The sequence below is a fragment of the Scyliorhinus torazame genome, chromosome 3 (genome assembly GCF_047496885.1).
Source record: "Scyliorhinus torazame isolate Kashiwa2021f chromosome 3, sScyTor2.1, whole genome shotgun sequence".
NCBI lineage: Eukaryota > Metazoa > Chordata > Chondrichthyes > Carcharhiniformes > Scyliorhinidae > Scyliorhinus > Scyliorhinus torazame.
The window spans coordinates 381,123,742-381,148,126 of NC_092709.1; positions in this window are offsets into that span (position 1 = coordinate 381,123,742).

Consider the following 24,385-nt stretch of genomic DNA (forward strand, 5'->3'; position numbering starts at 1 on the left):
AAACCCCCCCGATGTCCCCCCCGATGTCCAAACCCCCCGATGTCCATCCCCCCCGATGTCCAACCCCCCCCCCCGATGTCCCCCCCGATGTCCAAACCCCCCCGATGTCCAACCCCCTCCCCGATGTCCAGCCCCGCCCTGATGTCCAATCCACCCCTCGTTGTGCAAACCCCCGATGTCCATCCCCCCCGATGTCCAAACCCCCCTGATGTCCAAACCCCCTCTCGGTGTCCCCCCCGATGTCCAACCCCCCCGATGTCCAAACCCCCCCCCCGATGTGAAACCCCCCCGATGTCCAACTAACCCCCGATGTCCAAACCCCCCGATGTCCAAACCCCACCCGATGTCCCCACCCAATGTCCAAACCCCCCCAATGCCCAACCCCCCCGATGTCCAAACCCCCCCCCGATGTCCGAACCACCCTGATGTCCAACCCCCCGATGTCCAACCCCCCCCGAAGTCAAACCCCCCCCCGATGTCCAACCCCCCCCGATGTCCAAACCCCCCCCGATGTCCCCCCTGATGTCCAACCCCCCCAATGTCCAACCCCACCCGATGTCTCCCCCCGATGTCCAAACCCCCCTAGATGTCCAAACCCCCGATGTCCATCCCCCCCGATGTCCAAACCCCCCCGATGTCCCCCCGATGTCCAACCCCCCCCGATGTCCATCCCCCCCGATGTCCAACCCCCCCGATGTCCAAACCCCCCCGATGTCCAACCCCCCCCCGATGTCCAACGCCGCCCTGATGTCCAACCCCGCCCTGATGTCCAAACCCCCCTCGATGTGCAAACCCCCGATGTCCATCCCACCCCTGATGTCCAAACCCCCCCCGATGTCCCCCCGATGTCCAAACCCCCCCGATGTGAAACCCCCCCGATGTCCAACTAACCCCCGATGTCCAAACCCCCCGATGTCCAAACCCCACCCGATGTCCCCACCCAATGTCCAAACCCCCCCGATGACCAACCCCCCCCGATGTCCAAACCCCCCCCCGATGTCCAAAACCCCAGATGTCCAACCCCCCCCGATGTCCAACCCCCCCCGATGTCCAACCCCCCCCGATGTCCAACCCCCCCGATGTCCAACCACCCCGATGTCCAAACCCCCCCGATGTCCAACACCCCCCGATGTCCAAACCCCCCCGATGTTCAACCCCCCCCGATGTCCCCCCAATGTCAAAACCCCCCCCGATGTCCAACCCCCCCCGATGTCCAACCACCCCGATGTCCAAACCCCCCCGATGTCCAAACACCCCGATGTCCAAACCCCACCCGATGTCCAACCCCCCCCGATGTCCAACCCCCCCCGATGTCGAAACCCCCCCCCGATGTCCAACCCCCCCCGATGTCCAACCCCCCGATGTCCAACAAACCCCCCGATGTCCCCCCCGATGTCCAACACCCCGCGATGTCCAACCCCCCCCCGATGACCCCCCCGATGACCCCCCCCAATGTCCAACTACCCCCGATGTCCAAACACCCCCCGATGTCCAACCCCCCCGATGTCCAACCCCCCCGATGTCCCCCCCCGATGTCCAACCCCCCCGATGTCCAACCCCCCCGATGTCCAACCACCCCGATGTCCAAACCCCCCGATGTCCAAAGCCCCCGATGTCCAAACCCCCCCGATGTCCAACCCCCCCCGATGTCCAACCCCCCCGATGTCCAAACCCCCCGATGTCCAACCCCCCCGATGTCCAACAAACCCCCCGATGTCCCCCCCGATGTCCAACACCCCCCGATGTCCAACCCCCCCGATGACCCCCCCCGATGTCCCCCCCCGATGTCCCCCCCCCGATGTCCAACCCCCCCGATGTCCAACCACCCCGATGTCCAAACCCCCCCGATGTCCAAACCCCCCGATGTCCAAACCCCCCCCGATGTCCAACCCCCCCGATGTCCAACCCCCCCGATGTCCAAACCCCCCGATGTCCAACCCCCCCCGATGTCCAACAAACCCCCCGATGTCCCCCCCGATGTCCAACACCCCCCGATGTCCAACCCCCCCCAATGACCCCCCCGATGTCCCCCCCCGATGTCCAACCCCCCCGATGTCCAACCCCCCCGATGTCCAACCCCCCCGATGTCCAACCCCCGATGTCCAACCCCCCCCTATGTCCAACTAACCCCCGATGTCCAACCCCCCCGATGTCCAAACCCCACCCGATGTCCGCCTTCGATGTCCAACCCCCCCAATGTCCAACCCCCCCCGATGTCCAACCCCCCCGAAGTCCAACCCCCCCGATGTCCAAACCCCCCCCGATATCCAATCACCCCCGATGTCCAACACCCCCCGATGTCCCCCCCCGATGTCTCCCCCCGATGTCCAACTAACCCCGATGTCCACACGCCCCCGATGTCCCCCCCGATGTCCAACTACCCCCGATGTCCAACCCCCCCGATGTCCCCCCCCGATGTCCGAACCACCCCGATGTCCAACCCCCCCCGATATCCAACCCCCCCCGATGTCCGAACCACCCTGATGTCCAAACCCCCCCGATGTCCAACCCCCCCCGATGTCCAACCCCCCCCGATGTCCAAACCCCCCCTATGTCCAACTAACCCCCGATGTCCAACCCCCCCGATGTCCAAACCCCACCCGATGTCTCCCCCGATGTCCGACTAACCCCCGATGTCCAAACCCCCCCGATGTCCAACCCCCCCCGATGTCCAACCCCCCCCCCGATGTCACCCCCGATGTCCCCCCCGATGTCCAACTACCCCCGATGTCCCCCCCCCGATGTCCAACTACCCTCGATGACCAAACCCCCCGATGTCCAAACCCCCCCGATGTCCAAACCCCCCCCGATGTCCAAACCCCCCCCGATGTCCAACCGCCCCCGATGTCCAACCCCCCCCGATGTCCAACCCCCCCCGATGTCCCCCCCCGATGTCCAACCCCACCCGATGTCTCCCCCGATGTCCAACCGCCCCCGATGTCCAACCCCCCCCGATGTCCAACCCCCCCCGATGTCCAACCCCCCCCGATGTCCAACCCCCCCCGATGTCCCCCCCCCGATGTCCATACGCCCCCGATGTCCCCCCCGATGTCCAAACCCCCACCGATGTCCAACCCCCCCCGATGTCCAACCCCCGATGTCCAACCCCCCCCCGATGTCCAACTAACCCCCGATGTCCAAACCCCCCCGATGTCCAACCCCCCCCGATTTCCCCCCCGATGTCCAACTAACCCCCGATGTCCAACCCCCCCCGATGTCCAACCCCACCCGATGTCTCCCCCCTGATGTCCAACACCCCCTGATGTCCAACCCCCCCCCGATGTCCAACCCCTCCTCCGATGTCCAACCCCCCCCCGATGTCCAACCCCCCCCGATGTCCAAACCCCCCCCAATGTCCCCCCTGATGTCCAACCCCCCCCGATGTCCAACCCCACCCGATGTCTCCCCCCAATGTCCAAACCCCCCTCGATGTCCAAACCCCCGATGTCCATCCCCCCCCGATGTCCAAACCCCCCCGATGTCCAACCCCCCCCGATGTCCAAACCCCCCCCCCGATGTCCAACCCCCCCCGATGTCCAACCCCCCCCGATGTCCCACCGATGTCCAAACACCCCCGATGTCCAACCCCCCCCGATGTCCAACTACCCCGATGTCCAAGCCCCCCCGATGTCCCCCCTGAAATGTCCAAACCCCCCGATGTCCAAACCCCCCCCGATGTCCACCCCCCCCCCGATGTCCAACCCCCCCGATGTCCAAACCCCCCGATGTCCCCCCCCGATGTCCAACACCCCCCGATGTCCAACCCCCCCCCGATGACCCCCCCCGATGTCCCCCTCCGATGTCCAACTACCCCGATGTCCAAACCCCCCCCGATATCCAACCCCCCCGATGTCCAACCCCCCCCGATGTCCCCCCTGAAATGTCCAAACCCCCCGATGTCCAAACCCCCCGATGTCCAACCCCTCCCGATGTCCAACAAACCCCCCGATGTCCCCCCCGATGTCCAACACCCCCCGATGTCCAACACCCCCCGATGACCCCCCCCGATGTCCCCCCCCCGATGTCCAACTACCCCCGATGTCCAAACCACCCCCGATGTCCAACCCCCCCGATGTCCAACCCCCCCCCCGATGTCCCCCCCCCGATGTCCAACCCCCCCGATGTCCAACCCCCCCCGATGTCTAACCCCCCCCGATGTCAACCCCCCCCGATGTCCTACCCCCCCCGATGTCCAAACCCCCCCGATGCCCAACCCCACTCGATGTCCAAACCCCCCCCCCCGAAGTCCCCCCCGATGTCCCCCCCGATGTCCAACCCACCCCGATGTCCAACCCCCGATGTCCAACCCCCCACCTATGTCCAACTAACCCCCGATGTCCAACCCCCCCGATGTCCAACCCCACCCGATGTCCCCCTTCGATGTCCAACCCCCCCGATGTCCAACCCCCCCCCGATGTCCAACCCCCCCGATGTCCAACCCCCCCCGATGGCCAAACCCCCCCGATATCCAACCACCCCCGATGTCCAACACCCCCCGATGTCCAACCCCCCCCGATGTCCCCCCCGATGTCCAACCCCCCCCCGATGTCCAACCCTCCCCGATGTCTCCCCCGATGTCCAAACCCCCCCGATGTCCAACCCCCCCCGATGTCCAACCACCCCGATGTCCAAAACCCCCCGATGTCCTACCCCCCCGATGTCCAAACCCCCCCCCCCGATGTCCAAACCCCACCCGATGTCCCCCCCGATGTCCAACCCCCCCCGATGTCCAAACCCCCCCCCCGATGTCCAACCCCCCCCGATGTCCAACCCCCCCGATGTCCAACCCCCCCCCGATGTCCCCGCCCGATGTCCAACCCCCCCCGATGTCCCCGCCCGATGTCCAACCCCACCCGATGTCTCCCCCCGATGTCCCCCCCGATGTCCAACCCCACCCGATATCTCCCCCGATGTCCAACCCCCCCCCCCGATGTCCAAACCCCCCCGATGTCCCCCCAATGTCGAACCCCCACCGATGTCCCCCCCGATGTCCAACCCCCCCGATGTCCAATAGCCCCCGATGTCCCCCCCGATGTCCAAACCCCCACCGATGTCCAACCCCCGATGTCCAACCCCCCCCGATGTCCAACTAACCCCCGATGTCCAACCCCCCCCAATGTCCAACACCCCCCGATGTCCAAACCCCCCCTGATGTCCAACACCCCCTGATGTCCAACCCCCCCGATGTCCAACCCCCCCCCGATGTCCAACCCCTCCTCCGATGTCCAACCCCCCCCGATGTCCAACCCCCCCGATGTCCAAACCCCCCCCCAATGTCCCCCCTGATGTCCAACCCCCCCCGATGTCCAACCCCACCCGATGTCTCCCCCCGATGTCCAAACCCCCCTCGATGTCCAAACCCCCGATGTCCATCCCCCCCGATGTCCAAACCCCCCCCGATGTCCCCCCCGATGTCCAAACCCCCCCCGATGTCCATCCCCCCCGATGTCCAACCTCCCCCGATGTCCCCCCCGATGTCCAAACCCCCCGATGTCCAACCCCACCCCGATGCCCAACCCCGCCCTGATGTCCAACCCCCCCTCGATGTGCAAACCCCCGATGTCCATCCCCCCCGATGTCCAACCCCCCCTGATGTCCAAACCCCCCCCGATGTCCAAACCCCCCCGATGTCCAAACCCCCCCCCGATGTCAAACCCCCCCGATGTCCAACTAACCCCCGATGTCCAAACCCCCCGATGTCCAAACCCCACCCGATGTCCCCCCACCAATGTCCAAACCCCCCCCCCGATGCCCAACCGCCCCCGATGTCCAAACCCCCCCGATGTCCGAACCACACTGATGTCCAACCCCCCCGATGTCAAACCCCCCCCCCGATGTCCAACCCCCCCGATGTCAAACCCCCCCCCGATGTCCAACCGCCCCCCGATGTCCAAACCCCCCGATGTCCAACTCCCCCAGATGACCCCCGGTGTCCAAACCCCCCCCGATGTCCAAAGCCCCCAATGTCCAACCCCCCCGACTTCCCCCCCGATGTCCAAACCCCCCCGATGTCCAACCCCCCCCGATGTCCAACCCCCCCGATGTCCCCCCCGATGTCCAAACCCCCCCCGATGTCCAACCCCCCCGATGTCCAACCCCCCCCCGATGTCCAAACCCCCCCCGATGGCCCCCCTGATGTCCAACCCCCCCCGATGTCCAACCCCCCCGATGTCCAACCCCCCCGATGTCCAAACCCCCCCCGATGTCCCCCCGATGTCCAAACCCCCCTCGATGTCCAAACCCCCGATGTCCATCCCCCCCGATGTCCAAACCCCCCCGATGTCCCCCCCGATGTCCAAACCCCCCGATGTCCATCCCCCCCGATGTCCAACCCCCCCCCGATGTCCAACCCCGCCCCGATGTCCAACCCCCCCCCGATGTCCAACCCCGCCCTGATGTCCAACCCCCCCTCGTTGTGCAAACCCCCGATGTCCATCCCCCCCGATGTCCAACCCCCCCTGATGTCCAAACCCCCTCCCGGTGTGTCCCCCCGATGTCCAACCCCCCCGATGTCCAAAACCCCCCCCCGATGTGAAACCCCCCCGATGTCCAACTAACCCCCGATGTCCAAACCCCCCGATGTCCAAACCCCACCCGATGTCCCCACCCAATTTCCAAACCCCCCGATGCCCAAGCCCCCCCGATGTCCAAACCTCCCCGATGTCCGAACCCCCCCGAAGTCAAACCCCCCCCGATGTCCAAACCCACCGATGTCCAACCCCCCCCGATGTCCCCCCCGATGTCCAACCCCCCCCCGATGTCCAACCCTCCCCGATGTCTCCCCCGATGTCCAAACCCCCCCCCGATGTCCAACCCCCCCCCGATGTCCAACCACCCCGATGTCCAAAACCCCCCGATGTCCTACCCCCCCGATGTCCAAACCCCCCCCGATGTCCAACCCCCCCCCGATGTCCCCCGATGTCCAAACCCCCCCCGATGTCCAACCCCCCCCCCCGATGTCCAACCACCCCGATGTCCAAACCCCCCCGATGTCCAAACCCCCCGATGTCCAACCCCCCCCCCGATGTCCAACCCCCCCCGATGTCCAACCCCCCACGATGTCCAACAAACCCCCCGATGTCCAACACCCCCCGATGTCCAACCCCCCCCCGATAACCCCCCCGATGTCCCCCCCCCGATGTCCAACTAACCCCCGATGTCCAATCCCCCCCCGATGTCCAACCCCCCCGATGTCCCCCCCTATGTCCAACTAACCCCCGATGTCCAACCCCCCCCGATGTCCAAACTCCACCCGATGTCCCCCTTCGATGTCCAACCCACCCGATGTCCAACACCCCCCCCGATGACCAACCCCCCCGATGTCCAAACCCCCCCCGATGTCCAACCCCCCCCGATGTCCCCCCAATGTCCAAACCCCCCCGATGTCCAACTAACCCCCAATGTCCAAACCCCGCCGATGTCCAAACCCCCCCGATGTCAAACCCCCCCCGATGTCCAACCCCCCCGATGTCCCCCCCGATGTCCCCCCCGATGTCCAACTATCCCCGATGTTCAACTACCACCGATGTCCAAACCCCCCGATGTCCAAACCCCCCGATGTCCAACCCCCCGATGTCCAACCCCGCCCCCGATGTCCCCCCCGATGTCCAACTACCCCCGATGTGCCCCCCCAGATGTCCAACTACCCTCGATGTCCAAACCCCCCGATGTCCAAACCCCCCCCCGATGTCCAAACCGCCCCGATGTCCAAACCCCCCCCGATGTCCAACCGCCCCCGATGTCCAACCCCCCCCGATGTCCAACCCCCCCCGATGTCCAACCCCCGCCCGATGTCCAACCCCCCCGATGTCCCCGCCCGATGTCCAACCCCACCCGATGTCTCCCCGCGATGTCTCCCCCGATGTCCAACCCCACCCGATGTCTCCCCCCGATGTCCCCCCCCGATGTCCAACCCCACCCGATGTCTCCCCCCGATGTCCAACCCCCCCCCGATGTCCAAACCCACCCGATGTCCCCCCAATGTCCAACCCCCACCGCTGTCGCCCCCGATGTCCAACCCCCCCCGATGTCCATACGCCCCCGATGTCCCCCCCGATGTCCAAACTCCCACCAATGTCCAACCCCCCCGATGTCCAACCCCCCCCCGATGTCCAACTAACCCCCGATGTCCAAACCCCCCCCCCGATGTCCAAACCCCACCCGATGTCCCACCCCGATGTCCAACCCTCCCGATGTCCAACCCCCCCCCCGATGTCCAACCCCCCCGATGTCCAACACCCCCCCCGATGTCCAACCCCCCCCGATGTCCAACCCCCCGGTGTACAACCCCCCCCATGTCCAAACCCCCCCGATGTCCCCCCGATGTCCCCCCCAATGTCCAACTACCCCCGATGTCCAACTACCCCCGATGTCCAACCCCCCCCGATGTCCGAACCACCCTGATGTCCAAACCCCCCCCGATGTCCAACCCCACCGATGTCAAACCCCCCCCATGTCCAACCCCACCGATGTCCAAACCCCCCGATGTCCAACCCCCCCCGATGTCCCCCCCAATGTCCAACCCCCCCCGATGTCCAACCCCCCCCGATGTCCAACCCCCCCCCCGATGTCCCCCCCCCCCGATGTCCAAAGCCCCCGGATGTCCAACTACCCCCGATGTCCCCCCCCGATGTCCAACCCCCCCCCCCGATGTCCACCCCGATGTCCAACTACCCCCGATGTGCCCCCCCAGATGTCCAACTACCCTCGATGTCCAACCCCCCCGATGTCCAACCCCCCCCCGATGTCCAACTAACCCCCGATATCCAAACCCCCCCCCGATGTCCAAACCCCACCCGATGTCCCACCCCGATGTCCAACCCCCCCGATGTCCAACCCCCCCCGATGTCCAACCCCCCCGATGTCCAACACCCCCCCGATGTCCAACCCCCCCCGATGTCCAACCCCCCGGTGTACAACCCCCCCCATGTCCAAACCCCCCCCGATGTCCCCCCCCAATGTCCAACTACCCCCGATGTCCAACTACCCCCGATGTCCAACCCCCCCCGATGTCCGAACCACCCTGATGTCCAAACCCCCCCGATGTCCAACCCCACCGATGTCAAACCCCCCCCATGTCCAACCCCACCGATGTCCAAACCCCCCGATGTCCAACCCCCCGATGTCCCCCCCAATGTCCAACCCCCCCCGATGTCCAACCCCCCCCGATGTCCAACCCCCCCCGATGTCCAACCCCCCCTCCCGATGTCCCCCCCGATGTCCAAAGCCCCCGGATGTCCAACTACCCCCGATGTCCCCCCCCGATGTCCAACCCCCCCCCCCGATGTCCAAACCCCCCGATGTCCAACCCCCCCGATGTCCAAACCCCCCGATGTCCAACCCCCCCCCGATGTCCAACCCCCCCCAATGTCCCCCCCGATGTCCAACCCCCCCCCGATGTCCGACCCCCCCCCCCGATGTCCAACCCCCCCCGATGTCCAACCCCCCCCGATGTCCAAACCCCCCTCGATATCCAACCACCCCCGATGTCCAACCCCCCCCGATGTGCCCCCCCGATGTCTCCCCCCGATGTCCAACTACCCCCGATGTCCATACGCCCCCGATGTCCAACTACCCCCGATGTCCAACCCCCCCGATGTCCCCCCCCGATGTCCGAACCACCCCGATGTCCGAACCACCCTGATGTCCAAACCCCCCCGATGTCCAACCCCCCCCCCGCTGTCCAACCCCCCCGATGTCCAAACCCCCCCGATGTCCAAACCCCCCGATGTCCAACCCCCCCCGATGTCGACCCCAATGTCCAAACCCCCCCGATGTCCAACTAACCCCCGATGTCCAAACCCCCCTCGATGTCCAACCCCCCCCCCCGATGTCCAACCCCCCACCCCCCCGATGTCCCCCCCGATGTCCAACTACCCCCGATGTCCAACTACGCCCGATGTCCAAACCCCCCGATGTTCAAACCCCCTGATGTCCAACCCCCCGATGTCCAACCCCCCCCCGATGTCCTCCCCGATGTCCAACTACCCCCGATGTCCCCCCCGATGTCCAACTACCCCCGATGTCCAACTACGCCCGATGTCCAAACCCCCCGATGTTCAAACCCCCTGATGTCCAACCCCCCGATGTCCAACCCCCCCCCGATGTCCTCCCCGATGTCCAACTACCCCCGATGTCCCCCCCCGATGTCCAACTACCCTCGATGTCCAAACCCCCCGATGTCCAAACCCCCCCGATGTCCAAACCCCCCCCCCGATGTCCAAACCCCCACCGATGTCCAACCGCCCCCGATGTCCAACCCCCCCGATGTCCAACCCCCGCCCGATGTCCAACCCCCACCGATGTCCAACCCCCCCCGATGTCTCCCCCCGATGTCCAAACCCACCCGATGTCTCCCCCCGATGTCCCCCCCCGAAGTCCAACCCCACCCGATGTGTCACCCGATGTCCAACCCCCCCCGATGTCCCCCCGATGTCCAACCCCCCCCGATGTCCATACGCCCCCGATGTCCCCCCCGATGTCCAAACCCCCACCGATGTCCAACCCCCCCGATTTCCAACCCCCGATGTCCAAGCCCCCCCCGATGTCCAACCCCCCCCCGATTTCCCCCCCGATGTCCAAGTAACCCCCGATGTCCAACCCCCCCGATGTCCAAACCCCACCCGATGTCCCCCCCGATGTCCAACCCCCCCGATGTCCAACCCCCCCCCGATGTCCAACCCCCCCGATGTCCAACCCCCCCGATGTCCAACACCCCCCCAATGTCCAACCCCCCCCCGATGTCCAACCCCCCCGATGTACAACCCCCCCCGATGTCCAAACCCCCCTCCATGTCCCCCCCGATGTCCCCCCCCAATGTCCAACTGCCCCCGATGTCCATACGCCCCCGATGTCCCCCCGATGTCCAACTACCCCCGATGTCCAACCCCCCCCCCCCGATGTCCCCCCCCCCCGATGTCCGGACCACCCTGATGTCCAACCCCCCCCCCGATGTCCAACCCCCTCCGATGTCCAAAACCCCCGATGTCCAACCTCCCCGATGTCAAACGCCCCCCCATGTCCAACCCACCCCGATGTCCAAACCCCCCGATGTCCAACCCCCCCCGATGTCCCCCCCAATGTCCAAAGCCCCCCGATGTCCACCCCCCCCGATGTCCAACCCCCCCCCGATGTCCAATCCCCCCCGATGACCCCCCCGATGTCCAAACCCCCCGGATGTCCAACTACCCCCGATGCCCCCCCCCCGATGTCCAACCCCCCCGATGTCCAAACCCCCCGATGTCCAATCCCCCCACGATGTCCCCCCCGATGTCAACTACCCCCGATGTCCAAACCCCCGATGTCCCCCCCCGATGTCCAACTCCCCCCCGATGTCCCCCCCGATGTCCAACCCCCCCTGATTTCCAAACACCCCCCCGATGTCCGAACCCTCCCGATGTCCAACCGCCCCCGATATCCCCCCGACGTCCAACCCCCCCGATGTCCAACCGCCCCACCCCGATATCCCCCCCTGACGTCCAACCCCCCCGATGTCCAACCCCCCCGATGTCCATACGCCCCCGATGTCCCCCCCGATGTCCATACGCCCCCGATGTCCAACTAACCCCCGATGTCCAAACCCCACCCGATGTCCCCCCCGATGTCCAACCCCCCCCGATGTCCAACCCCCCCCGATGTCCCCCCCGATGTCCAACTACCCCTATGTCCAACTAACCCCCGATGTCCAAACCCCCCGATGTCCAACCCCCCCCGATGTCCAACCCCCCCGATGTCCCCCCCCGATGTCCAACTACCCCCTATGTCCAACTACCCCCGATGTCCAACTACCCCCGATGTCCAACTACCCCCGATGTCCAACCCCCCCGATGTCCAACCCCCCCCCGATGTCCCCCCCGATGTCCAAACCCCCCGATGTCCACCCCCCCCGATGTCCAACCCCCCCCCGATGTCCAATCCCCCCCGATGACCCCCCCGATGTCCAAACCCCCCGGATGTCCAACTACCCCCGATGCCCCCCCCCCCGATGTCCAACCCCCCCGATGTCCAAACCCCCCGATGTCCAATCCCCCCCCGATGTCCCCCCCGATGTCAACTACCCCCGATGTCCAAACCCCCGATGTCCCCCCCCGATGTCCAACTCCCCCCCGATGTCCCCCCCGATGTCCAACCCCCCCTGATTTCCAAACACCCCCCGATGTCCGAACCCTCCCGATGTCCAACCGCCCCCGATATCCCCCCGACGTCCAACCCCCCCGATGTCCAACCGCCCCACCCCGATATCCCCCCCTGACGTCCAACCCCCCCGATGTCCAACCCCCCCGATGTCCATACGCCCCCGATGTCCCCCCCGATGTCCATACGCCCCCGATGTCCAACTAACCCCCGATGTCCAAACCCCACCCGATGTCCCCCCCGATGTCCAACCCCCCCCGATGTCCAACCCCCCCCGATGTCCCCCCCCGATGTCCAACTACCCCTATGTCCAACTAACCCCCGATGTCCAAACCCCCCCGATGTCCAACCCCCCCCGATGTCCAACCCCCCCCGATGTCCCCCCCGATGTCCAACTACCCCCTATGTCCAACTACCCCCGATGTCCAACTACCCCCGATGTCCAACTACCCCCGATGTCCAACCCCCCCGATGTCCAACCCCCCGCCGATGTCCCCCCCGATGTCCAAACCCCCCGATGCCCACCCCCCGATGTCCAACCCCAACCGATGTCCCCCCCGATGTCCAACTACCCCCGATGTCCAAACCCCCGATGTCCCCCCCCGATGTCCAACTCGCCCCCGATGTCCCCCCCGATGTCCAACCCCCCCTGATTTCCAAACGCCCCCCGATGTCCGAACCCTCCCGATGTCCAACTGCCCCCGATATCCCCCCCGATGTCCAACCCCCCCGATGTCCAACCGCCCCCCCCCCCCGATATCCCCCCCTGACGTCCAACCCCCCCGATGTCCAACCCCCCCGATGTCCATACGCCCCCGATGTCCCCCCCGATGTCCATACGCCCCCGATGTCCAACCCCCCCGATGTCCAACCCCCGATGTCCAACCCCCCCCCGATGTCCAACTAACCCCCGATGTCCAAACCCCACCCGATGTCCCCCCCGATGTCCAACCCCCCCGATGTCCAACCCCCCCCCGATGTCCCCCCCCCGATGTCCAACTACCCCCTATGTCCAACTAACCCCCGATGTCCAAACCCCCCGATGTCCAACCCCCCCGATGTCCAAACCCCACCCGATGTCCCCCCCCGATGTCCAACCCCCCCGATGTCCAACCCCCCCGATGTCCCCCCCCGATGTCCAACTACCCCCTATGTCCAACTACCCCCGATGTCCAACTACCCCCGATGTCCAACCCCCCCGATGTCCAACCCCCCCCCGATGTCCCCCCCGATGTCCAAACCCCCCGAAGTCCACCCCCCGATGTCCAACCCCAACCGATGTCCCCCCGATGTCCAACCCCCCCCCGATGTCCGAACCCCCCGATGTCCAACCCCCCCGATGTCCAACCCCCCCCGATGTCCACCCCCACCGATGTCCAACCCCACCCGATGTCCAACAGCCCCCCGATATCCGAAACCCCCGATGTCCAAACCCCCCGATGTCCAACCCCCCCCGATGTCCCCCCCGATGTCCAAACCCCCCCCGATGTCCAACCCCCCCCCCGATGTCGCCCCCCGATGTCCAACCGCCCCCGATGTCCAAACTCCCCGATGTCCAACCCCCGCCCGATGTCCAACCCCCACCGATGTCCAACCCCCCCCGATGTCTCCCCCCGATGTCCAAACCCACCCGATGTCTCCCCCCGATGTCCCCCCCCGAAGTCCAACCCCACCCGATGTGTCACCCGATGTCCAACCCCCCCCGATGTCCCCCCGATGTCCAACCCCCCCCGATGTCCATACGCCCCCGATGTCCCCCCCGATGTCCAAACCCCCACCGATGTCCAACCCCCCCGATTTCCAACCCCCGATGTCCAAGCCCCCCCTGATGTCCAACCCCCCCCCGATTTCCCCCCCGATGTCCAAGTAACCCCCGATGTCCAACCCCCCCGATGTCCAAACCCCACCCGATGTCCCCCCCGATGTCCAACCCCCCCCGATGTCCAACCCCCCCCCGATGTCCAACCCCCCCGATGTCCAACACCCCCCCAATGTCCAACCCCCCCCCGATGTCCAACCCCCCCGATGTACAACCCCCCCCGATGTCCAAACCCCCCCCGATGTCCCCCCCGATGTCCCCCCCCAATGTCCAACTGCCCCCGATGTCCATACGCCCCCGATGTCCCCCCGATGTCCAACTACCCCCGATGTCCAACCCCCCCCCCCGATGTCCCCCCCCCCCGATGTCCGGACCACCCTGATGTCCAACCCCCCCCCCCGATGTCCAACCCCCTCCGATGTCCAAAACCCCCGATGTCCAACCTCCCCGATGTCAAACGCCCCCCCATGTCCAACCCACCCCGATGTCCAAACCCCCCGATGTCCAACCCCCCCCGATGTCCCCCCCAATGTCCAAAGCCCCCCGATGTCCACCCCCCCCGATGTCCAACCCCCCCCCGATGTCCAATCCCCCCCGATGACCCCCCCGATGTCCAAACCCCCCGGATGTCCAACTACCCCCGATGCCCCCCCCCCGATGTCCAACCCCCCCGATGTCCAAACCCCCCGATGTCCAATCCCCCCCCGATGTCCCCCCCGATGTCAACTACCCCCGATGTCCAAACCCCCGATGTCCCCCCCCGATGTCCAACTCCCCCCCGATGTCCCCCCCGATGTCCAACCCCCCCTGATTTCCAAACACCCCCCGATGTCCGAACCCTCCCGATGTCCAACCGCCCCCGATATCCCCCCGACGTCCAACCCCCCCGATGTCCAACCGCCCCACCCCGATATCCCCCCCTGACGTCCAACCCCCCCGATGTCCAACCCCCCCGATGTCCATACGCCCCCGATGTCCCCCCCGATGTCCATACGCCCCCGATGTCCAACTAACCCCCGATGTCCAAACCCCACCCGATGTCCCCCCCGATGTCCAACCCCCCCCGATGTCCAACCCCCCCCGATGTCCCCCCCCGATGTCCAACTACCCCTATGTCCAACTAACCCCCGATGTCCAAACCCCCCGATGTCCAACCCCCCCCGATGTCCAACCCCCCCGATGTCCCCCCCCCGATGTCCAACTACCCCCTATGTCCAACTACCCCCGATGTCCAACTACCCCCGATGTCCAACTACCCCCGATGTCCAACCCCCCCGATGTCCAACCCCCCCCCGATGTCCCCCCCGATGTCCAAACCCCCCGATGCCCACCCCCCGATGTCCAACCCCAACCGATGTCCCCCCCGATGTCCAACTACCCCCGATGTCCAAACCCCCGATGTCCCCCCCCGATGTCCAACTCGCCCCCGATGTCCCCCCCGATGTCCAACCCCCCCTGATTTCCAAACACCCCCCGATGTCCGAACCCTCCCGATGTCCAACTGCCCCCGATATCCCCCCCGATGTCCAACCCCCCCGATGTCCAACCGCCCCCCCCCCGATATCCCCCCCTGACGTCCAACCCCCCCCGATGTCCAACCCCCCCGATGTCCATACGCCCCCGATGTCCCCCCCGATGTCCATACGCCCCCGATGTCCAACCCCCCCGATGTCCAACCCCCGATGTCCAACCCCCCCCCGATGTCCAACTAACCCCCGATGTCCAAACCCCACCCGATGTCCCCCCCGATGTCCAACCCCCCCCGATGTCCAACCCCCCCCGATGTCCAACCCCCCCCCGATGTCCCCCCCCCGATGTCCAACTACCCCCTATGTCCAACTAACCCCCGATGTCCAAACCCCCCGATGTCCAACCCCCCCGATGTCCAAACCCCACCCGATGTCCCCCCCCGATGTCCAACCCCCCCGATGTCCAACCCCCCCGATGTCCCCCCCCGATGTCCAACTACCCCCTATGTCCAACTACCCCCGATGTCCAACTACCCCCGATGTCCAACCCCCCCGATGTCCAACCCCCCCCCGATGTCCCCCCCGATGTCCAAACCCCCCGAAGTCCACCCCCCGATGTCCAACCCCAACCGATGTCCCCCCGATGTCCAACCCCCCCCCCGATGTCCGAACCCCCCGATGTCCAACCCCCCCGATGTCCAACCCCCCCCCCGATGTCCACCCCCACCGATGTCCAACCCCACCCGATGTCCAACCCCCCCCCGATATCCGAAACCCCCGATGTCCAAACCCCCCGATGTCCAACCCCCCCCGATGTCCCCCCCGATGTCCAAACCCCCCCCGATGTCCAACCCCCCCCCCGATGTCGCCCCCCGATGTCCAACCCCCCCCGATGTCCAAACTCCCCCCGATTTCCCCCCGATGTCCAACCCCACCCGATGTCCAAACCCCTCCCAATGTCCAAACCCCACCCGATGTCCAAACCCCCCCGATGTCCAAACCCCACCCGATGTCCAACCCCCCCGATGTCCAACCCCCCCCGATGTCCCCCCCTGATGTCCAAACACCCCGGATGTCCAACCCCCCCGATGTCCAACCCCCCCCGATGTCCCCCCCCGATGTCCAAACACCCCGATGTCCAAACCCCCCCCGATGTCCAACCCCCCCCGATGTCCAACCCCCCCGATGTCCAAACCCCCCACAATGTCCAACCCCACTCGATGTCCAACCCCCCCGATGTCCAACCCCCCCCGATGTCCCCCCCGATGTCCAAACACCCCGCATGTCCAACCCCCCCGATGTCCAACCCCCCCCGATGTCCCCCCCCGATGTCCAAACACCCCGATGTCCAAACCCCCCCGATGTCCAACCCCCCGATGTCCAACCCCCCCCGATGTCCAAACCCCCCACAATGTCCAACCCCACTCGATGTCTCCCCCCCGATGTCCAACCCCCCCGATGTCCAAACCCCCCCCCGATGTCCCCCCCGATTCCCCCCGATGTCCAACCCCCACCGATGTCCCCCCGATATCCAACACCCCCCGATGTCCAACCCCTGATGTCCAACACCCCCGATGTCCAACCCCCCCCGATGTCCAACCCCCGATGTCCAACCCCCCCGATGTCCAACTAACCCCCGATGTCCAAACCCCCCCCCGATGTCCAACCACCCCGATGTCCCCCCGATGTCCAACCCCCCCCGATGTCCAAACTCCACCCAATGTCCCCCTTCGATGTCCAACCCACCCGATGTCCAACACCCACCCCCGATGACCAACCCCCCGATGTCCGAATCCCCCCCCGATATCCAACCACCCCCGATGTCCAACCCCCCCCGATGTCTCCCCCCGATGTCCAACTACCCCCGATGTCCATACGCCCCCGATGTCCCCCCCGATGTCCAACTACCCCCGATGTCCAACCCCCCACGATGTCCCCCCCCGATGTCCGAACCACCCCGATGTCCAACCCCCCCGATATCCAACCCCCCCGATGTCCGAACCACCCTGATGTCCAACCCCCCCCGATGTCCCCCCAATGTCCAAACCCCCCCCGATGTCCAACTAACCCCCGATGTCCAAACCCCCCCGATGTCCAACCCCACCCCCGATGTCCAACCCCCCCCCCGATGTCCCCCCCGATGTCCCCCCCCGATGTCCAAACCCCGCCGATGTCCAAACCCCCCCGATGTCCAACCCCTCCTACCCGATGTCCCCCCCGATGTCCCCCCCGATGTCCAACTACCCCGATGTTCAACTACCACCGATGTCCAAACCCCCCGATGTCCAAACCCCCCGATGTCCAACCCCCGATGTCCAACCCCGCCCCCGATGTCCCCCCCGATGTCCAACTACCCCCGATGTCCCCCCCAGATGTCCAACTACCCTCGATGTCCAAACCCCCCGATGTCCAAACCCCCCCGATGTCCAAACCCCCCCGATGTCCAACCCCCCACGATGTCCAACCCCCCCCGATGTCCAACCCCCCGCCCAATGTCCAACCCCCCCCGATGTCCCCGCCCGATGTCCAACCCCACCCGATGTCTCCCCCGATGTCCCCCCCGATGTCCAACCCCACCCGATGTCTCCCCCCGATGTCCAACCCCCCCGATGTCCAAACCCCCCCCGATGTCCCCCCAATGTCCAACCCCCACCGATGTCGCCCCGATGTCCAACCCCCCCCGATGTCCATACGCCCCCGATGTCCCCCCCGATGTCCAAACCCCCACCAATGTCCAACCCCCCCGATGTCCAACCCCCGATGTCCAACCCCCCCCCGATGTCCAACTAACCCCCGATGTCCAAACCCCCCCAGATGTCCAAACCCCACCCGATGTCCCACCCCGATGTCCAACCCCCCCGATGTCCAACCCCCCCCCGATGTCCAAACCCCCCCGATGTCCAACACCCCCCGATGTCCAACCCCCCCCGATGTCCAACCCCCCCGGTGTACAACCCCCCCATGTCCAAACCCCCCCGATGTGCCCCCCCGATGTCCCCCCCAATGTCCAACTACCCCCGATGTCCAACTACCCCCGATGTCCAACCCACCCCCCGATGTCCAACCCCACCGATGTCAAACCCCCCCCATGTCCAACCCCCCCGATGTCCAAACCCCCCCGATGTCCAACCCCCCCCGATGTCCAAACCCCCCCCCGATGTCCCCCCCCCGATGTCCAAAGCCCCCGGATGTCCAACTACCCCCGATGTCCCCCCCCCGATGTCCAACCCCCCCCCGATGTCCAAACCCCCCGATGTTCAACCCCCCCGATGTCCAAACCCCCCGATGTCCAACCCCCCCCGATGTCCAACCCCCCCGATGTCCCCCCCGATGTCCAACCCCCCCCGATGTCCGAACCCCCCGATGTCCAACCCCCCCGATGTCCAACCCCCCCCCGATGTCCACCCCCCCGATGTCCAACCCCGCCCGATGTCCAACCCCCCCCGATATCCGAACCCCCCGATGTCCAAACCCCCCGATGTCCAACCCCCCCCGATGTCCAACCCCCCCCCGATGTCCCCCCCGATGTCCAAACCCCCCCCGATGTCCAACCTCCCCCGATGTCGCCCCCCGATGTCCAAACCCCCCCGATGTCCAAACCCCACCCGAGGTCCAAACCCCCCCGATGTCCAAACCCCACCCGATGTCCAACCCCCCCCCCCGATGTCCAACCCCCCCCGATGTCCAAACCCCCCCCCGATGTCCCCCCTCGATGTCCAAACACCCCGGATGTCCAACCCCCCCCCCGATGTCCAACCCCCCCCGATGTCCAACCCCCCCCGATGTCCCCCCCGATGTCCAAACAACCCCGATGTCCAACCCCCCCGATGTCCAAACCCCCCCCGATGTCCAACCCCCCCCGATGTCCAACCCCCCCCGATGTCCAAACCCCCCACGATGTCCAACCCCACTCGATGTCTCCCCCCGATGTCCAACCCCCCCCGATGTCCAAACCCCCCCCCCGATGTCCCCCCCGATTCCCCCCCGATGTCCAACCCCCACCGATGTCCCCCCGATGTCCATACGCCCCTGATGTCCAACCCCCCCGATGTCAAACCCCCACCGATGTCCAACCCCCGATGTCCAACCCCCCCGATGTCCAACTAACCCCCGATGTCCAAACCCCCCCCGATGTCCAACCCCCCCCGATGTCCCCCCCTATGTCCAACTAACCCCCGATGTCCAACCCCCCCGATGTCCAAACTCCACCCGATGTCCCCCTTCGATGTCCAACCCACACGATGTCCAACATCCCCCCCCGATGACCAACCCCCCCGATGTCCAACCCCCCCCGATGTCCCAAACCCCCGCCGATATCCAACCACCCCCGATGTCCAACCCCCCCGATGTCTCCCCCCCGATGTCCAACTACCCCCGATGTCCATACGCCCCCGATGTCCCCCCGATGTCCAACTACCCCCGATGTCCAACCCCCACGATGTCCCCCCCCGATGTCCGAACCACCCCGATGTCCAACCCCCCCGATATCCAACCCCCCCACGATGTCCAACCCCCCCCGATGTCCAACCCCCCCCGATGTCCAAACCCCCCCCGATGTCCAAACCCCCCGATGTCCAACCCCCCCCGATGTCGAAACCCCCCCCGATGTCCAACCCCCCCTGATGTCCCACCAATGTCCAAACCCCCCCCGAGGTCCAACTAACCCCCGATGTCCAAACCCCGCCGATGTCCAAACCCCCCCCGATGTCCAACCCCCCCGATGTCCCCCACGATGTCCCCCCCCGATGTCCAACTACCCCCGATGTTCAACTGCCCCCGATGTCCAAACCCCCCGATGTCCAAACCCCCGATGTCCAACCCCCCAATGTCCAACCCCCCCCGATGTCCAACTCCCCGGTGTACAACCCCCCCCATGTCCAAACCCCCCCGATGTCCAACCCCCCCCGATGTCCAACCCCCCCCGATGTCCAACCCCCCCCCATGTCCCCCCACGATGTCCAAAGCCCCCGGATGTCCAACTACCCCCGATGTCCCCCCCCCGATGTCCAACCCCCCCGATGTCCAAACCCCCCGATGTCCAACCCCCCCGATGTCCAAACCCCCCCGATGTCCAACCCCCCCCCGATGTCCAACCCCCCCCGATGTCCCCCCCGATGTCCAACCCCCCCCGATGTCCGAACCCCCCGATGTCCAACCCCCCCGATGTCCAACCCCCCCCGATGTCCACCCCCCCCGATGTCCAACCCCACCCGATGTCCAACCCCCCCCTCGATATCCGAACCCCCCGATGTCCAAACCCCCCGATGTCCAACCCCCCCCCCCGATGTCCAACCCCCCCCGATGTCCCCGCCGATGTCCAAACCCCCCCCGATGTCCAACCCCCCCGATGTCGCCCCCCGATGCCCAACCCCCCCGATGTCCAAACCCCCCCCCGATTTCCCCCCCGATGTCCAACCCCCCCCGATGTCCAAACCCCCCCCGATGTCCAACCTCCACCCGATGTCCATACCCCCCCGATGTCCAAACCCCACCCGATGTCCAACCCCCCCCCGATGTCCAACCCCCCCCGATGTCCAACCCCCCCCCGATGTCCCCCCCCGATGTCCAAACACCCCGGATGTCCAACCCCCCCGATGTCCAACCCCCCCCGATGTCCAAACACCCCAGATGTCCAACCCCCCCCCGATGTCCAAACCCCCCCCGATGTCCAACCCCACCCGATGTCCAAACCCCCCACGATGTCCAACCCCACTCGATGTCTCCCCCCGATGTCCAACCCCCCCCGATGTCCAACCCGCCCCCCGATGTCCCCCCCGATTCCCCCCCGATGTCCAACCCCCACCGATGTCCCCCCGATGTCCAACACCCCCCGATGTCCATACGCCCCTGATGTTCAACCCCCCCGATGTCCAACCCCCCCCGATGTCCAACCCCCGATGTCCAACCCCCCCCGATGTCCAACTAACCCCCGATGTCCAAACCCCCCCCCCGATGTCCAACCCCCCCGATGTCCCCCCCTATGTCCAACTAACCCCCGATGTCCAACCCCCCCGATGTCCAAACTCCACCCGATGTCCCCCTTCGATGTCCAACCCACCCGATGTCCAACACCCCCCCCGATGACCAACCCCCCCGATGTCCAACCCCCCCCGATGTCCAACCCCCCCCGATGTCCAACCCCCCCCGATGTCCAACCCCCCCGATGTCCAAACCCCCCCCCGATATCCAACCACCCCCGATGTCCAACCCCCCCCGATGTCTCCCCCCGATGTCCAACTACCCCCGATGTCCATACGCCCCCGATGTCCCCCCCGATGTCCAACTGCCCCCGATGTCCAACCCCCACGATGTCCCCCCCCGATGTCCGAACCACCCCGATGTCCAACCCCCCCGATATCCAACCCCCCCACGATGTCCAACCCCCCCCGATGTCCAACCCCCCCCGATGTCCAAACCCCCCCCGATGTCCAAACCCCCCGATGTCCAACCCCCCCGATGTCGAAACCCCCCCCCGATGTCCAACCCCCCCGATGTCCCCCCAATGTCCAAACCCCCCCGATGTCCAACTAACCCCCGATGTCCAAACCCCGCCGATGTCCAAACCCGTCCGATGTCCAACCCCCCCCCGATGTCCCCCCCGATGTCCCCCCCGATGTCCAACTACCCCCGATGTTCAACTACCCCCGATGTCCAAACCCCCCGATGTCCAAACCCCCCGATGTCCAACCCTGCGATGTCCAACCCCGCCCCCGATGTCCCCCCCGATGTCCAACTACCCCGATGTCCCCCCCCCAGATGTCCAACTACCCTCGATGTCCAAACCCCCCGATGTCCAAACCCCCCCGATGTCCAAACCCCCCCCGATGTCCAAACCCCCCCCGATGTCCACCCCCCCCGATGTCCAACCCCCCCCGATGTCCACCCCCCCCGATGTCCAACCCCACCCGATGTCCAACCCCCCCCCGATATCCGAACCCCCCGATGTCCAAACCCCCCGATGTCCAACCCCCCCCGATGTCCAACCCCCCCCGATGTCCAAACCCCCCCCGATGTCCAACCCCCCCCGATGTCGCCCCCCGATGTCCAAACCCCCCCGATGTCCAAACCCCACCCGATGTCCAAACCCCCCCGATGTCCAAACCCCACCCGATGTCCAACCCCCCCCCGATGTCCAACCCCCCCCGATGTCCAACCCCCCCCCGATGTCCCCCCCCGATGTCCAAACACCCCGGATGTCCAACCCCCCCCCCCGATGTCCAACCCCCCCGATGTCCAACCCCCCCCGATGTCCCCCCCCGATGTCCAAACACCCCCGATGTCCAACCCCCCCCGATGTCCAAACCCCCCCCGATGTCCAACCCCCCCGATGTCCAACCCCCCCCGATGTCCAAACCCCCCATGATGTCCAACCCCACTCGATGTCTCCCCCAGATGTCCAACCCCCCCCGATGTCCAAACCCCCCCCCCCCGATGTCCCCCCCGATTCCCCCCCGATGTCCAACCCCCACCGATGTCCCCCCGATGTCCATACGCCCCTGATGTCCACCCCCCCGATGTCCAACCCCCCCCGATGTCCAACCCCCGATGTCCAACCCCCCCCGATGTCCAACTAACCCCCGATGTCCAAACCCCCCCCGATGTCCAACCCCCCCCGATGTCCCCCCCTATGTCCAACTAACCCCCGATGTCCAACCCCCCCGATGTCCAAACTCCACCCGATGTCCCCCTTCGATGTCCAACCCACACGATGTCCAACATCCCCCCCCGATGACCAACCCCCCCGATGTCCAACCCCCCCCGATGTCCAAACCCCCCCCGATATCCAACCACCCCCGATGTCCAACCCCCCCCCGATGTCTCCCCCGATGTCCAACTACCCCCGATGTCCATACGCCCCCGATGTCCCCCCGATGTCCAACTACCCCCGATGTCCAACCCCCACGATGTCCCCCCCCGATGTCCGAACCACCCCGATGTCCAACCCCCCCGATATCCAACCCCCCCACGATGTCCAACCCCCCCCGATGTCCAAACCCCCGATGTACAAACCCCCCCCCGATGTCCAAACCCCCCGATGTCCAACCCCCCCGATGTCGAAACCCCCCCCGATGTCCAACCCCCCCTGATGTCCCCCCAATGTCCAAACCCCCCCGATGTCCAACTAACCCCCGATGTCCAAACCCCGCCGATGTCCAAACCCCCCCGATGTCCAACCCCCCCCGATGTCCCCCACGATGTCCCCCCCGATGTCCAACTACCCCCGATGTTCAACTACCCCCGATGTCCAAACCCCCCGATGTCCAAACCCCCCGATGTCCAACCCCCCGATGTCCAACCCCCCCCGATGTCCAACCCCCCGGTGTACAACCCCCACCATGTCCAAACCCCCCCGATGTCCAACCCCCCCCGATGTCCCCCCCAATGTCCAAACCCCCCCCGATGTCCAACGCCCCCCGATGTCCAACCCCCCCCGATGTCCAACCCCCCCCCCCCCGATGTCCCCCCCCCGATGTCCAAAGCCCCCGGATGTCCAACTACCCCCGATGTCCCCCCCCCGATGTCCAACCCCCCCAGATGTCCAACCCCCCCGATGTCCAACCCCCCCGATGTCCAAACCCCCCCGATGTCCAACCCCCCCCCGATGTCCAACCCCCCCCGATGTCCCCCCCAATGTCCAAACCCCCCCCGATGTCCAACGCCCCCCGATGTCCAACCCCCCCCGATGTCCAACCCCCCCCCCCCCGATGTCCAACCCCCCCCCCCCCGATGTCCCCCCCCGATGTCCAAAGCCCCCGGATGTCCAACTACCCCCGATGTCCCCCCCCCGATGTCCAACCCCCCCAGATGTCCAACCCCCCCGATGTCCAACCCCCCCGATGTCCAAACCCCCCCGATGTCCAACCCCCCCCCGATGTCCAACCCCCCCCGATGTCCCCCCCGATGTCCAACCCCCCCCGATGTCCGAACCCCCCGATGTCCAACCCCCCCGATGTCCAACCCCCCC